Source organism: Pongo abelii, chromosome 14 (assembly GCF_028885655.2).
Source record: "Pongo abelii isolate AG06213 chromosome 14, NHGRI_mPonAbe1-v2.0_pri, whole genome shotgun sequence".
In the NCBI taxonomy this organism is placed as follows: Eukaryota; Metazoa; Chordata; class Mammalia; order Primates; family Hominidae; genus Pongo; species Pongo abelii.
Window position 1 is genome coordinate 82,709,324 of NC_071999.2, and position 17,985 is coordinate 82,727,308.

General features: G+C 42.3%; 2 pseudogenes; one reads left to right on the plus strand and one right to left on the minus strand.

Moving 5' to 3' along the window:
• Positions 1-9,427: 9,427 nt before the first annotated feature.
• LOC100436144 (large ribosomal subunit protein uL30-like) lies at positions 9,428-10,174 on the minus strand (annotated as a pseudogene).
• A 324-nt stretch (positions 10,175-10,498) lies between these two features.
• On the plus strand, positions 10,499-16,895 carry LOC100453865 (ATP-dependent RNA helicase A-like; annotated as a pseudogene).
• The last annotated feature ends 1,090 nt before the right edge of the window (positions 16,896-17,985 follow it).

Here is a 17,985-nt window from a genome sequence, read left to right on the forward strand (position 1 = left end):
CTGGCAGCACGACTGTGAAAAAGGTTAAAACTACTGGTTCACACTGGCCTCTCAAACACAGCGAAGTTCAGAAAAAAAGCTCACAGATATTATGCACACAAGAAATCTGTCCCAACATGAGGCTTCACTTAAATACCCAGTTAGTAAGATAAATGAAGGGTAAATGTACTAGGATCAATAGGAAATAATTAAAGCAAGCGCTACTTGATTCTTACAGCTGAATGATATGATAACAGAATTACTACATTGAATTTTTTTCTTTCAGAGTAAGCCAATGTATTAATAGTTTGAAAGAATATATCTTCCATATGATTCAAGCCATCTAGTCTTATCACCTTAAACCACAGCCACTTATCACCTCCACCCTAATGCCAATCACCAAATGCTGCAGCCCTGTAATGAATGATAATTTGTCTAGCACCCTGGGAGGCCGAGGCCGGGGGATCACTTGAGCCCAGGAGTTCAAGACCAGCCTGGGCAACATGGTAAAACCCCATCTCTACAAAAAATACAAAATTAGCCAGGTGTGGTGGTGCACACCTGTGGTCCTAGCTACTCGAGAGGCCAAGGTGGGAGGGTTGCTTGATCCCAGGAGGTCGAGGTTGCAGTGAGTCATGATCACGCCACTGCAGTGCACTGCACTGCCAGCCTAGGTGACAGAGCAAGACTCTGTTTCAAAAAAAAAAAAAAAAGATAATTTGTCAAGCTATTAGAAAAGCGGTCACGTCTATATTCATCTGCAGGAAGGAAAATAGGAAAGCGCTGTAGGACCTGCTTACTCGGCAGGCAGCTTTCTATCCTTTTCTTTCTTTCCCTCTGTCCACATTATTATCCTGACCTGCTGTGACTTCACCAGCAAGAAGGTTTCGGCTGCCAACCCAGGGGAAATGCAGCAGCAGTAGTGATGGGCTTCCTCCCACAGGGGAAGGCTTGAAGTGTTCTTCACAGAACTGCCGACAGAGCAGTCTTTCCCATCCAGGGCAGCTCTGGGTTACTCCAAAGCCACCAGCAAAGACGATGACCCAGGATTATTTAAGGCAGCTGACAAGAAGAATGGATGAACAAATCTTGGGCAAAGAATGAGGGTATAGAAGAGCAACACATAACACACGTGGTTAGGATGTAAAAATAGTATTTCTTTAATGTCTTCTAGAGTTGATAGTGACTTTGAATTAATTCATTAACTTTGCTTTTTTCTTTTGCATTAACTTTTTTTAAAAAGTCAGTACCGTGGCTGGGCGTGGTAGCTCATGCCTGTAATCCCAGCACTTTGGGAGGCCGAGGTGGGCAGATCACGAGGACAGAAGTTCGAGACCAGCCTGGCCAATATGGTGAAACCCCGTCTCTACTAAAAATACAAAAATTAGCTGGGTGTGGTGGCGTGCGCCCTACTCGGGAGGCTGAGGCAGGAGAATTGCTTGAAACTGGGTGGCAGAGGTTGCAGTGAGCTGAGATTGCACCACTGCACTCTAGCCTGGGTGACACAGCAAGAGTCTGTCTCAAAAAAAAAAGACTCTGTCTCAGTATCACAACCTATAATCATCAAGATATCTTGGAGATCTTTTTGTAAAAAATTGATGACAAATTCTGAAACACACTCAAATCATTAAAGACATTACATAGCTTCAATGTAGCCTTATAGCAAGTGGACTCAATAGACATAAAGGGCTTATATTAACCTAATAATAATAAATAACCATTTTGCATCAACAGTATGAAATTCTGAAGATACAAGCTGGGACACCTATCATGATGCTAATTTTTGATAAATATTTCAAGTTTGGTACAAAGTAGAACTATATCTTCTAAAAAGCTTTTGAGATAACTCCATACATTTTAAAAACAAAAACGTATCCTTATGTGCTAAAATAAAAGATTTTTTAAGTAGCAGTAATTTTGACATTAATTTGCTAGTAATACTGCCTTAGATGTGAAAACACTAATATTAGCACCAGACTTCAGGAGCAATAACCTTTACAAACGTCTCTTGGGATAACCGTATTAGCAGTGGAAGAAAAGAGTGAATTCTCAAAACACCCACAACTCAAATAAACTGAATGTCCCTAGCCCTTTCTCTCTCTGGGGATTTGTAGATAGATTTAAACTTACATTTTATTCATAATGTGTAGCATGTCTCCAAAGACAGTTATCCAATATCCATGCCTCCTGGTACTGATGCCCTTTTGGGGTCCCCTCTCCTTGAATCGAATCTCACTTTTGATCCATTGAAAGCGGCAGAAGTGATGCAGAGAGACTTCTTGGCTAGATTGTAAGAGGAAAGCCCAAGTCTCCTGTGCTAAAATTCTTAATTGGGAGGACATTAGTTTGAGAGGGCTCAGCACTTTGGGCTCCTACAAGAGCAACCTGAAACCCAACTCAGAGTGAACGGTCACAGTCATCCCAGGAAAACAACACTAAGCTTAACCAATCAGAAACCACCAACCAACCAACCTCTAACTAGAGACTTTACCAATCAGAAATTGCCAATGAACCTCAAACTAGTGACTTTTCACTTTAATCACTCAAATTGTTCTTTGTGGGGTTTTTCTTTTTTTTTGCCTTGCTTCCAAGAACATCTAGAGCTTCCCAATTCATGAGCTGTCTATTCAAATAAACTGGTTAAAATTTGAATGTGCCGAAGTTTATCTTTTCACACTTAGAATCCTTGTTCTGGGGAATGCCAAATTCGCATGGAAAAAGCCTAACCACCCTGAGGCCTACGAGTTATGCGGAAGCCCAGGATTGCCACAGGGAATGGTCACGCAGTTGCATGGCCAGCCTTCAGCTCTTCAGCCATCCTAGCCCAGGCACCAGACATGAGAGTGAAGACGCTGTCGTGGATATCCAGCCAAGCCAAGCCTTTAGATAGCTGCAGCCCCAGCCTTTACCTCACTGCAACATCATTAGACATCCCAAGGAAAGCCCAGCTACCCCAGCTAGTATTGGGCTCCTTTTTCTGCCTAAGATCCAGACCCACCAAAAGGTTTCCTCCCCCTCTCTCTAAGACCAAGAATATCACCATACCTGATCAGACTCTTTCACAAGATAACGTGCAAGTTAATCTCTGTTCCCCGATCCATTCATTCATTGTCCCTAGAAATCCCCTCAATGGAATTCTTCCACCCCTTCCTATAACCTGTTTTGCCAGGATGATGTATAAGCTTTTGAACCCCTTTAGTGGATGGGTAATCACTCTGTGATTTGCCTGGTGTACACCTTAATTAAATTTGTATGCCTTTTCTCCAATTAATCTGCCCTATGTGGGCTGATTTTTCTGAGAATCTTCAGAGGGCAAAGAGGAAGCTTTCCTTTGACCTCTACATTACTCAACCCACAGAACCAAGAAAGATAATAAATTATTGATTAAGCCATGAAATGTAAGCAGTAAATGTCTGGAACACTATATATGTAAAATAGCAGTAAGCAACCTATTTGGTAGATGTATAGATAGCAACAAGCAACACACACTCCTGATCCAACACAATGATTCTCAATTCTCACTGTGGGACATCTCCAAAGTGTCTCCAAAAGCTTTAGAAACATTGTGGATGAACTGATATAATCTGACAATAAAACTAACTTCATTTAGTTTGAAAAATATAAACATAGGACATACTATTCCTTATGAAGGGAATTAAAAAGAAGTCAAAGAAAAGTATCTGAGAAAATTGTATTCATAAATGAATCTTTAATTTAAGTAAATAAATCTTTTTTTTTTTTTTTTTTTTTGAGGCAGAGTCTCAATCTGTCGCCCAGGCTGGAGTGCAGTTGTGCAATCTTGGCTCCTTGCAACCTCTGCCTCCCAGGTTCAAGCAATTCTCCTGCCTCAGCCTCCTGAGTAGCTGGGATTACAGGCACATGCCACCACACCCAGGTAATTGTTTATATTTTTAGTAGAAATGGGGTTACACCATGTTGGCCAGGCTGATCTCAAACTCCTGACCTCAAGTGATCTGCCCACCTCGGCCTCCCAAATTGCTGGGATTACAGGTGTGAGCCACCATGCCCAGCCTAGTAAATCAATCTTTTATTTCAATTTATTTATTTTAATAAAAGACTGATTTATGGTTTTATTGATCACAAATCAATAAAAGTCTAATTTTAAATCTTTTATTTAAAGGGAACGTTACCAATCTAAAACTGATTTCTGCCCTGAAAAGGTCCAGAAACAGGCAAAACCTCTACTGTAGTTTTCAAAGTCTGAAGGCCTCAAAGGGTGGTCTGCCTGCAACACCCCACCTGTTGCCTAGAAGCCGAATCAGACTCTGCATTGTAACAAGATCTCCAGGTGAGTCATGCGTCCGTTGAAGTTGAAGAAGTACTGGCAGAGAGCAGTAGTTCCCAAACTTGTCTGCACATGAGAATCATCTGGGAATCTTTTTAAAATTCCGAAATCCAGGCCATACCCTAGACCAACAAAATCATGGGACACAGGCACTGATGGTTTTGAAGCCTACCAGGTGATTCCAATGTGCAGCCAACTTTGAGACCCAGTGGTCACCCTAGATAGGGCACTAGGAAATCACTTGGGGAGCATAAACACGAATACTGGTTTCCAACCCCGGAGAGTCTCATGTCGCTGGTCTCAGGTATGACCTATGCATCTGGAGTTTTTAAAAGCTCCAGGTAATTCTCATGTACAGCACAGTTTGTACAGCCACAGACCTGGAGCCGGGCACAGAAGATTTCAAAATGGCAGCTGAGCCTGCACCACTCCTTGGGGAAGAAGGTTTTAAAGTCAGTGAGCCTTAATTAAAATGAACAGTTGGCCTCACAGTTTTCAGCTAACTCACCAGGTAGAATGACAGCATCAAGCTCGCTCGAGTTCAGGTCTGCCAAGTCTTGGACGTCCCTCCAGGCTCCCCTGGCACTTTCCTCCAGCACATTTCTCTTCTTTCTGTTGGGCTCCCTTTCAAGTGATTAACGATGAGCATCTGCTCCACATTAGGCGCAAATACCTTCACCTTCAAAAATAGAAATAAAAACACATGATGTCATTGCCTCTGTGAAAACAATCAAGCAACACTCTCTCAGAATTTAAACCAGAAAGCCAAGACCAAAAGCCACGGAGTGATTCTGTATGCCTTCAGGGCCAACATCAGCTACAAATATTATAGCTCAACCACAAAGAAGAAAGTGCAAGGGCCTTCTAGAAGAGGGAAAAAAAGAGCTGTAAATTAGCTTCCAAAAGGAAGGGAGATCAGATAGATCACAAAGAGGTGGCTTTTCAGAGACAGATATATATATATCTGAAATATATATATATATTTCTTTAAATAGATGAAAGAGAAAGAGAGGATGTAATTTTATAGATAGGAACATATAGGACTCAAAAAATTGGAGGATTAAATCAGCCCTTGAGATCCTTCAAAGCAGTGCTTCTCAAGCTAGCTACACATTAGAATCACCTGGAGAGCTTGGGCACCAACGAGGCCAATTCAGTGGAAATCTCTGGGAGTGAACAGCCAGCCTGAGCCTTGCTCCAGCTTAAAATCTCCCCAGGCGATTCTGTTTGTCAGGGCTGGCAACCACTAATCTAAAGCAAATGGGAGATAAAACTCAGGGCTCGGAGTTAAAACCCCAGAGGCTTCAATGCCAAGACCTCAAAGCAGGGCATTTGGTAGCTCTCGTTTGATCCACCTCCATGCATCCAGCCCCACCAAGCTCTGGGTCACCCCTGGTTTGTCCTCAGAAACACTTGAGAGGGGAGGACATCACTCCAGTTTCCCTGTCTCCAACCCTGGGATCCTGTAGGGGCCCTGATCTGGGGAAACATGAGGACGTGGAGGAAAGGGAGGAAGCTCAGGGGAGACACCTGTATATTGGGGGTTGCCTTTGAGCCACACCTTCTTCACTGGCTTCTATTCCAACCTAAAACACACAGGTCAGCTTCACCAGGAAGTACACGAGGCTGGTCTGAATCAAATGCCCCTTGACTCTCTGAAAGGGTGGCATTAGGGCTGGGAGGCATAAAAATCAAGAGTCTCAGCCTCTTGTTGCTAAACTTTGTATTTCACTAAAGTATATGCTAAGATTCTAAACATTCTCTCTTCATATATTCTTTTATAAAATTGAATAATAGCTCCTATCTGATATACCATATATACATACATATATGTGCTTAGAATCTCATATATATATGAAAAGACATATATATATATGAAAAGACTTTGAATATTCTGAGGGGCAAGAAAGATGCAGATACAAGCTGCGCATGGTGGCTCATACCTGTAATAGCAGCAGTTTGGAAGGCGAAGGTGGGAGAATTGCTTGAGGCCAGGAATTTGAGACGAGCCTGGGCAACATAGTGAGACCCCTATCTCTGCAAAAATTAAAACTAAAAAATTAGCCAGGAATGGAGGTGTGTGCTGCAGTCCTACCTACTCAGGAGGCGGAAGTGAGAGAATTGCCCGAGCCCAACAGTTTGAAGTTACAATGAGCTTTGATTGTGCCACTGCACTCCAGTTTGGGCGACAGAGCAAGACCCCGTTTATTTAAAAAAAAAAAAAAAAGCTAAAAACATGGATTTGATTTTAAAGAATTCCCCAAACAAGTTGGCCTTCAGTTGTTTCACGGAATAATCAGATGAACATGCTCAAGGAGTGAAACACGTTTTCAACATGTGCACCTCCTTTGGAATTGATAAGAAAGCACTGAGGCATTTACCGGGTTGTAATCTAGACTCAATAAGTCCATGTACCTCTCCCGGACTTCACCTCAAGCACAGAGACCTGAGTTCATTAAATACTCACAAACCCCAGCGTGTAGGACATCACCCTTCACCCATTAGGAAATCAGTAACTACTTGTTGAAAGGATGAATGAATAACACCCACATTAATCTTAATACCCCTCAAGTGAAAGAGGTGCTAGATATCTCCTTTCCTAAGTTTTAGAGAAAAGAGAATTGGCTTCTAGGACTGACTTTGTCACGGCCTAGTGATGACCTTAAAGAAGTCATTTTTCCTCCCAGGGAAACTCAGCCAGGAGATTGAACAGAGATGTCCTCCAGCTTCAAACTTCAAATCCTGTAGACAAAGAAATTAATGAATTGTATATTTTAACTTATTAAAAAGAAAGGTGCAGCAGCTGTGGCGGTTCCTCACGAAGTTAAAGAGAACTACCATGATTCCACTTCTAGGTATATACACAAAAGAATTAAAAGCAGGGACTCAAACAGGTATTTGTACACCCATGTTCATAGCGGCATTATTCACTACAGCCAACAACCCAAATGTCCATCAACAGATGAATGGTACACAAAATGTGGTGTTGTACATACAAGGGAATATTATTCCGCCTTAAAAAGGAAGGAAATTTTGACATGTGCTACCACACGGATGAACCCTAAGGACACAGGCCAAGTGAAATAAGCCAGTAACAAAAAGACAAATATTATATGATTCCACTTGTAGTGAGTACCTAGAGTAGACAAAGTCTTAGAGATAGAAAGTAGAATGTAATAGAGGCTACCTGGAGCTGGGAGAAAGGAGAATGAGGAGTTAGTGTTTCATGGTTGCCGTTGCAGTTTGGGATGATGAGTGTGTTCTGGGGACAGACAGTGGAGATGGCTCCACAGTATTGTGAATGCACTTAATGCCAGTCGATCGCACACTACTTAAAAATGGTTAAAATGGTAAAGTTCATGTTATATATGTTTTACTCCCTCCCCCTCCCCTCCAAAAAACAAAACACTATTGGCAAAGGGGCAGCAGGTGAGGGGCAGGCTGGTCTGGTCCTTGTGACTGCGAACATCCCTGCTGCCCGTTTTTTGTCTGAAGGCTGGCTGGGTCGCCGGAGATCCAGCGAAGTGTGCGGAGGGAGGCGTGTTGGATACGGTTTAAAAATGAGAAGCCCCAGGCCGGGCGCGGTGACTCACGACTGTAAGTCGCGGCCCAACCCTTTGGGAGGCCGAGGCGGGTGGATCACTTGAGGTCAGGAGTTCAAGACAAGCCTGGCCAAAATGGTGAACTCCCGTTAAAAAAAAAAAATTAGCAGGGTGTGGTGGCAGGCGCCTGTAATCCCAGCTACTCGGGAGGCTGAGGCAGAAGAATCACTTGAACCCGGGAGGCGGAGGTTGCAGTGAGCCCAGATCGTGCCAATGCACTCCAGCCTAGGCGACAAGAGCGAGACTCCCTCTCAAAAAAAAAAAAAAAAAATTAGAAGCCCCAGGGGAGAGAGAGCATTAGGACAAATACCTAATGCATGTGGGGCTTAAAACCTAGATGATGGGTTGATAGGTGCAGCAAACCACCAGGGCACATGCATACATAAATATATATAACAAACCTGCACGTTCTGCACATTTATCCTGGAACTTAAAAGTAACATAAAATAAAATAAAAATTAGAAGCCCGAGAGAGGGAAAACAGCTTAGGAAGGGGTTGTCCCCGCCACTCCGCAGGCTGCAGAGGGAAGAGAAAGCGCCCCCGTGGCGCCCCCTGGGCCGTGCAGCCCAGACCTAGCCCCGCAGCCCCATATACCCCAGCACCTCCGAAGCTGCGTGCAGAGCCGCCCGCTCCCACCTCTAGCTGCACCCGCGCGCCCCCTTGCGGCGGATCCCGCTCTGGCGCATAGCCCCACTGGAGCGCTCGCGTGTTGACGATGGGGTCCCAGGTGGGAGAGAGATCTGTCCGCTGAACCTGCGCATCCGGGACCCTGCGGAGGCTGCAGATTCTGTCCTTTCTGTTGGGAGGGAAGAGAGAGGGCGCCAGGGAGCCATAAGCTAGATTTCTATTAATAGATAACTTTATTTGAAAATTATCTTTAAACGAAAGAGCAAGGGGAAAAAATGGATTTTATCCTTTGCTGGACTACGAAAAAGTAACTTCCATTCAACTTATTTCAAAAGAGAACGTCGATATTGATATGCAATATTTTTAATTGTTTTAAAATATTTAATTGTGTGCAATAATTTTTTTAACTGCTCAGTTCCAAAGCTGGAAGTTGAAGTGATGTTTTTGACAGGGAAGACTAAAGAAGAGACCCCATTGCATCTTCATCGGAGCTGGAGGACAAAAAATATTCTTAGGACACTTAACATGGAGAGTTTGAGATCCAGATACAGCGTGGGTTGTAACTAAGGGCAGTGGAAGCAGGAAGCCTTGGCTAGGATGCCTCTGCTCCTCATGACATTTTGTCTCACACACTTAGCAAGTTCTTAGAAAGTCCAAAACGCCATATGTGTTGCCTAGTTTTCTTATATGATCACATGAAATAAATAGGAAAAATGCATATAATTTGCATTTTATTTGATAATGTTTAAATAAAAGTTACTGTTAATAAAATTTCAGGTAGGATGCTCCTGAGTTTCTTCTGTACAACATCATTCATTGACCAGATATTTGAAGAAAAGTTATTCTTTGTTTTTTTGAGAGCAGGTACTATTTATTAACTGACCAGCTTAGAAAAATAATTACAGTAGACACCTTAGTTCATTATTCTAATAAGCCTGTTGATCTGGTCCTCCCTGTTGCCAGCATCTCCACCTTCTACAAAATGGGTGGTCTTTTTCTTCTTTCCACCTCATGGAGAAGATAATTTGAAGGACCACAGGAAGTTATTTGCTTCTTTGAAGCATTTTCCAACTGTATAGATCTCATGAATCAGATCTTCCATGCAGATGATGCCATATTTACCAAGAGTTCAAGCAATCAAAGCGTTATCTGTCAAAGCAATTCGCTTCTTATTGATTTTGCCATAACCCCGCTTGTAGATTAGCTTATTTACTGACTTCATATTTGTGTACCACCTGCAATATATGGTTCTACAGTCCTCAGCATGTTAATTGAAACCTTGTTAAGCTTCACAAAGGTTCCACTGAAGATCTGACGAAGGCGAAGAAGCTGCAACACCTGTCGGACCTTTGGGCTCACACCACTGATACCTCTGATCCTGATGACAAATGCCAATTTGGTTTTTGCAGGTACATAGAAGTTGCCAGCTTTTCTTGCCATCCTTGCCATTCAAATTTCAGTTCCGCATATCTGCCTATATTCCTTGTGATAGTGCTACGCTTTTTCATAGATAAGCTTCCTCCTTGACTTTCGAAGCATCTTTTGGGCAAACTTCTTTCTCAGGCATTTGATCTTCTGCTCTGCGAAATTTCTTTGCTTTTTCTTAAGGGTTTCTGGTACAGCAGGAACCTTTTTCTTCTTCTCTTTGACACTCTCCATGGTTCCAGTGGGAAAAGAGGAACTATTCTTTTATTATTAAAAGATGAAATCTGCAATATCCAGCAAACATTACTTTCCCTACTGGATCTTTAAATTATTAGTCCCATATTCCTCCGATAAAAATTCACTAAGCCTTTATGTCCTGGGTGCTGAATAAACCCTGCATTTACTTTCAAGAAGAAACCTACCTTTCTTAACCTAGAGGTAGATTGCTGCTCGTAAGTGACAGATGGAGTACTGTAAATCCCCGAGGGTGATTCTAGCCCTTGACCCAGTAGGATATTTACTGTCAATGATGCCTGGATTTAGAAAGAGGACGTAAACATGGTGTCGACACCAGACAGGGCAAAGAGCAACTGCTTGTGGAAAACGCACATGCATCTGTCATCACTGCAGATGAGGAGGAAAAGGAGGACGAGGAGGAAAAGGAGGACAAGGGGTGAATTTGAAAAGCAGGATAACTTAGTGTAGGTCTGAGTGCCCAAGATCAAATCTGACTCCACCCTCACTGCCTTATATGATCCCGAGAAGTTACTCAAAATATATGTATCAACATTTCCTCAGGCTGAAAGTAGGAAGTAGCACCTTTTTCATAGGGTTGTTGGAAAGATTAAAAATAGTAAATGTCATCTGTGTCAAAACCTTGATACTAGTGTATTTCTGTTCACTGAATGGTTTGCACCCCTTTAGTTTCCTTGATATACGTTGATTAAAAAAAAAATTTTGACTGGGACCGGTGGCTCATGCCTATAATCCCAGCACTTTGGGAGGCACAGAGGCAGGCAGATCACCTGAGGCCAGGAGTTTCAGACCAGCCTGGCTAATGTGGCGAAACCCCGTCTCTACTAAAACTACACAAATTATGTGGGCCTGGTGGCACATTCCTGTAATCCCAGCTACTGTAGCCTGGCCTACAGAGCAAGACTCTGTCTCAAAAAAAGAAAAAAAAAATCAACAAAATTGATTAAAATGTCTAATTGGCTTTTATTAGTGACTCATAAAACAGGCAGTTGCTAATCAAAATAGAGGGAGCTTCAATGAGCCTGGCAGACCAGTTAGTTTTCCTAAGGTAGCTTGAACAGAAATAGGGAAACAGGAATACAAAAAGTGAATTGGTTAACATCAGTTTACCTCAGGTTACTTTACTTATAAAGGGTTAAAGCGGAGAGGACTTCCTTATCATGCTGACTTAGGCTGACTGGGCCCTTTCTGATTGCTTGCTGTGAATCTCTTGTTTTTACTAAAAGCCAGTCTATTTTGGGAATTTTCCTGTGTACGTTTCAGTTTGATTACGGTTTGATTACTTAGCACAAGCGACCCCATTTTGGTTCAATCTGTTGCGACCTAATGCAGGGGCTCAGTCCAAAACCATGGCCTATCATACATTTTATTTAACAACACAAATAAAAGAGTTTTTGTTCTGAAGCCAATTTTCTTGAGGCTATTGACAAACCGATCATAACAGAACTAAAAAATATATTCAATAAACAAGTACAAGATTAAAGAATTGTCTAAAAAATGTAATGTAATAAGCAAAAGATTATAAATCCAAATCACTTGATTTAGGATTAGGGTGAGGTGTTCATTATGGCTCCACAGTTTGTTTTTAAGTATCACCTATTAAGTAGATGTCTCACTCTAATCTCTGCCTTCAGTGAATATTATAAATTTTAATTTTATTAAATTCACACTTAAATTATGCTTTTAAAATTATCTTTGGGTCGGGCACAGTGGCTCACGACTATAATTCCAACACTTTGGGAGGCTGAGGCAAGAGGATTACTTGAGCCCAGGAGCATGGACAACAAAGTGAGACTCTGACTCTACCAAAAACATTTTATTTAATTAGCCAGGCATGGTAGCACTGGCCTGTAGACCCAGCTACTCAGGAAGTGAGGTGGGAGGATCGCTTGAGCCTGAGAGGTCAAGGCTGCAGTGAGCCATGATCATGCCACTGCACTCTAACCTGGACAACAGAGCGAGACCCTGTCTCAAAATAAAAATGAAAATAAAATTATCTTTGAACTGAAATAAATTACGCTTTAGGCAAGTGAAATTGTCGAAACTCTGAAAATAGGATGTACATATAGTTGATGTATTTGTTTAGCCCAGTTTATCATGTAAACAACAGGTAAGTATACCCAAGTTTCAGAAACACTTTGGGGGTTCATTAATTTTTGGTTACCTTCAAGATTTTCTTAACCTCTTACATGAAAATTTGTGTCAGGGCCAGGATCAGTGGCTCATGCCTTTAATTCTAGCACTTTGGGAGGCCAAAGCAGGAGGATCGCTCGAGCCCAGGAATTCGAGACCAGCTTGGGAACATAGCGAGACTCCTTATCACTACAAAAAAAAATTAAAATTATCTGGGCATGGTGGTATATTCCTGTAGTCCAGCTACTATAGGGGCTGAGGTGGGAGGATCACTTGAGCTAGGAGGCTGTGGCTGCAGTGACTGTGATTGCACTACTGCGCTCCAGCCTGGGTGGCAAAGTGAGACCCTGTCTCAAAAAGAAAAAAAGGAGTAGGAAATTAGTGTGTCTAGGGCCAGAGCTCTTAGGCAAACTGGTGAAGCCACTTCTCAGAATAATGTTTTTAACGCCTAAAATGAAAAATGAGATTGTAAATGAGAAACTAAAAATTAGCTTGGACTTTAATCTGCCCTCATATTCATTAGCCTGGACTGATAAAACCAGCCTCAAAATTACCAGAAAACAGTATTTCTCTCAAACCACAGTAAATCATAAAGTGTCATAACAACCTCCTTTCTTTTCTACTTAAATTTTTTTTTTTTTTGCCAATTCCTTTATGCAAGTTGTTGTGCGTGTCTCTGTTGTCTTCGTGGAAGGCCAGAGCCACACGGTCCTAAGAGCTGGGAACCAGGAAGCGTAGGCTGATCTGAAGAAGACACTTCAATCACGGGTGATGTTAAAAATTTTCTGTATGCCTGGTAAGGCAAAAGGAAGATGACTCCATCCTATGAAATTAGAGCATTGGGGAACAAAAGTAGGCAGAAATTCTTGTGTGAGGTTCAGGTGGAAGGGTACAATTACACTGGCATAGGAAATTCCACCAATAAAAAAGATGCACAGGGCAATGCTGCCAGAGACTTTGTTAACTACTTGGTTCGAATAAATGAAATAAAGAGTGAAGAAGTTCCAGCTTTTTGGGGTTGCATCTCTGCCCCCACTTACTGATACTCCTGACACTACAGCAAATGCTGAAGGAGGTTTACCAACAACCATGGGAGGTCCTCTTCTGCCACATCTGGCTCTCAAAGCTGAAAATAATTCTGAGGTAGGGGCCTCTGGCTATGGTGTTCCTGGGACCGAGGAGCCAACTTGAAGGATTACTACTCAAGAAAGGAAGAAGAAGAAGTGCAAGCGACTCTAGAGTCAGAAGAAGTGGATTTAAATGCTGGGCTTCATGGAAACTGGACCTTGGAAAATTCTAAAGCTCATCTAAACCAATATTTTCAGAAAGAAAAAATCCAAGGAGAATATAAGTACACCCAAGTGGGTCCTGATCACAACAGGAGCTTTACTGCAGAAATAACCATTTATATCAAGCAGCTGGGCAGAAGGATTTTTGCAGGAGAACATGGATCAAATAAGAAATTGGCAGCACAGTCCTGTGCCCTGTCACTTGTCAGACAACTCTACCATCTTGGAGTGGTTGAAGCTTACTCTGGACTTACAAAGAAGGAAGGAGACAGAGTAGAACCTTACAAAGTAAACCTCTCTCAAGATTTAGAGCATCAGCCACAAAACATCATTTGAGAGCTAAATCTTGAGATTATGCCCCCGCCTGAAGATCCTTCTATGCCAGTTGCACTCAACATTGGCAAATTGGCTCACTTTGAACCATCTCAGCGACAAAACCAAGTGGGTATAGTTCCTCGGTCACCTCCACAATGTAAATGGAATCCTTGGACTAGTAGCAACATTGATGAGGGACCTCTGGCTTTTGCTACTCTAGAGCAAATAAGCTTGGACCTCAAGAATGAATTGGTGTACCTGTTAGAACAGGATCATGATTTGCAAGCAATCTTGCAGGAGAGAGAGTTATTGCCTGTGAAGAAATTTGAAAGTGAGATTCTGAAAGCAATCAGTCAAAATTCAGTTGTCATTATTAGAGGGGCTGCTGGATGTGATAAAACCACAGTTTCCCGAGTTCATTCTAGATGACTTTATCCAGAATGACCGACAGCAGAGTGTAACATTGTAGTAATTCAGCCCAGAAGAATCAGTGCAGTTTCTGTGGCAGAGCGAGTTGCATTTGAGAGAGGAGAAGAGCCTGGAAAAAGCTGTGGCTACAGTGTTCAATTTGAGTCTATACTTCCTTGTCCTCATGCCAGTATAATGTTTTGTACTGTAGGTGTGCTCCTAAGAAAATTAGAAGCAGGCATTCGAGGAATCAGTCATGTAATTGTAGATGAAATACATGGAAGAGACATTAATACTGACTTCCTTTTGGTAGTACTGCGTGAAGTTGTTTCAGCTTATCCTGAAGTTCTCATTGTTCTTATGTCCGCTATTATTGATACCAGCATGTTCGGTGAATATATCTTCAATTGCCCCATCATTGAAGTTTATGGGAGGACTTACCCAGTTCAATAATATTTTCTGGAAGGCTGTCTTCAGATGACCCAGTTTGTTCCTTCACCGAAAAACAAGAAGAAGGACAAGGATGATGGTGGTGGTGAGGATGATGATGCAAATTGCAACTTGATCTGTGTTGATAAATATGGTCCAGAAACAAGGATGAGCATGTCTCAATTGAATGAAAAGGAAACTCCTTTTTTACTCATTGAAGCTCTCCTTAAGTACATTGAAACCCTTAATGTTCCCGGAGCTGTGCTGGTTTTTTTTTTTTTTGCCTGGCTGGAATTTGATTTATACTATGCAGAAGCATTTGGAAATGAATCCACATTTTGGAAGCCATTGGTATCAGATTCTACCTCTGCATTCTCAGATTCCTCCAGAGGAACAGCACAAAGTGTTTGATCCAGTATAAGTTGGAGTAACCAAGGTTATTTTGTCCACAAATATTGCTGAAACAAGCATTACCATAAATGATGTTGTTTATGTCATTGACTCCTGCAAGCAGAAAGTGAAACTCTTCACTACTCACAACAATATGACCAACTATGCTACAGTATGGGCATCAAAAACAAAGCTTCAACAGCAGAAAGGGCGAGCTGGCAGAGTACGGCCTGGATTCTGCTTTCACCTCTGCAGCCGAGCTTGTTTTGAGAGACTTGAAACCCACATGACACCAGAGATGTTCCAAACACCATTGCATGAAGCTGCTCTTAGCATAAAACTTCTGTGTCTAGTTGGAATTGGCCAGTTTCTGGCCAAAGCAATTGAACCTCTCCCTTTGGATGCTGGGATTAAAGCAGAACACACTCTTAGAGAGCTTGAAGCATTAGATGCCAATGATGAGTTGACTCCATTGGGACGAATCCTGGCTAACCTCCCCATTGAGCCTTGTTTTGGCAAAATGATGATAATGGTGTGTATTTTCTACGTGGGAGATGCTATCTGTACCATTGCTGCTGCTACCTGCTTTCCAGAGCCTTTTATCAATGAAGGAAAGTGGCTGGGCTACAACCATCGAAATTTTGCTGGAAACGGATTTTCTCATCATGTAGCCCTTTTATCAGTATTCCAAGCCTGGGATGATACTAGAATGGGTGGAGAAGAGCAGAGATACGTTTTTGTGAGCACAAAAGACTTAATATGGCTACACTAAGAATGACTTGGGAAATCAAAGTTCAGCTCAAAGAGATTCTGATTAATTCTGGGTTTCCAGAAGGTTGTTTGGTGACACAAGTGTTTACTAACACTGGACCAGATAATAATTTGGATGTTGTTATCTCCCTTCCTGGCCTTTGGTGTGTACCCCAATGTATGCTATCATAAGGAAAAGAGAAAGATTCTCACCACTGAAGGGTGTAATGCACTTATCTACAAATCATCTGTTAATTGTCCTTTTAGTAGCCAAGACATGAAGTACCTATCTCCCTTCTTTGTATTTGGTGAAAAGGTTCGAACTCGAGCCATCTCTGCTAAAGGCATGACTTTAGTCACCCCACTGCAGTTGCTTCTCTTTGCCTCCAAGAAAGTCCAATCTGATGGGCAGATTGTGCTTGCAGATGACTGGATTAAACTGCAAATATCTCATGAAGCTGCTGCCTGCATCACCGCTCTCCAGGCAGCCATGGAGGCTCTGGTTATTGAAGTAACCAAACAACCTGCTATCAGCAGCCAGTTGGACCCCGTAAATGAAAGTATACTGAACATGATCTGTCAAATCTCTAGACCCTCAGCTGCTGATATCAACCTTATGATTGGCAGTACATGGTATGGAGATGGTCCAGGTCCTCCTAAGATGGCCCGATATGACAATGGAAGCGGATATAGAAGGGGAGGTTCTAGTTACGGTGGTGAAGGCTATGGCAGTGGCTATAGCAGTGGAGGCTATGGTAGCGGAGGCCATGGTGGCAGCTCCAGCTCCTATCAGGCAGGATATGGTGCAAGTGTTGGTGGAGGCTATAGAGAAGTTTCCCGAGGTGGCTATAGAGGCAACTCTGGAGGAGACTACAGAGGGCCTAGTAGAGGCTACAGATGATCTGGGGGATTCCAGCGAGGAGGTGGTAGGGGGGGCCTATGGAACCGGCTACTTTGGACAAGGAAGAGAAGGTGGTGCCTATTAAGGCTTGGTTATGTCAGTTCCTGTGTGTAGACAGTAAGAAAAAAAAAAGGCATGCTATGTGTTACATTTTTTTCCAATGTTTATTTGCCACCAAAAAGTAAATGCATTTTAACCCACTCTGTGGTTCACTGTAGCTTAAGGAAACCAAGCATATGGATGCATTAGTGATTTTGTTTATATTATGTAAAAGGTAACGATCTATCTTAGAAATACCACAGTTTGTATTTTTCTTTAAGGAGTAAAGATTTGTCTTTAAAAATAACTTGATATTTTCCTGGCTTTCATTTAATACAATGGAAAATAAAGTATTACACGAAAAAAAAAATTTTCTTTAGAGACAGTGTCTCATTATGTTACCCAGGCTGAAGTGCAATGGCTATTCACAGGCACGATTATAGCTCACTATAGCCTCAAAGTCCTGGGTTCAAGCCTCCTGAGTAGCTAGAACTTCAGGTGCATGCCACCTTGCCTGGCTTCCTGCTTTCTTATTCACTGAGAAACTTTGTTCTCTAAAATCATAGATTAGAGACAACTTCATGTTTGAAATTACATCAGTAACAATAAAATATCCCACCTTTGCTTGAAGGACCTCAGTCATTCCACACAGAGAATTGGCCTCAATTTACAACCCAGATGTCAAGCTTCTGATAAGGGGTTTCCAGACACAAAACTCCATCGCTATTTTAATTTCATAGTCTCCAAGGCCATAGGCCCTTCATCCACTTTGCAGTCTAAACCTAGAGCCTGTGTGTTGATAGCAGCAGCAGGCCGTCTGGAGCAGCCACTGCCATCATTGACATACAGCCTTGTTTTGCTTTGAGCCTACCAAAATATTGCTTATTTAAATTTCATCTCAACTCCACACGTCCCCAGAATCCTATCACTCTGTCTGGGGAGATGCCATGTGGTCCAGGCAGTCTTAGGCTGAATGGGCAAGGACCCAAGGGAAACCAGTTAGATTGAAATTCAGTTCTGTCTGTGGGCCGTCAAGATTTAAAAGCCATGGACAAGGGAGAAGCAACCAGTATCGGCCAACGATAATCTATGAGCCCCTTTAGCTTGGGGTGTGGGGTCATAGACAAAAAGAATGG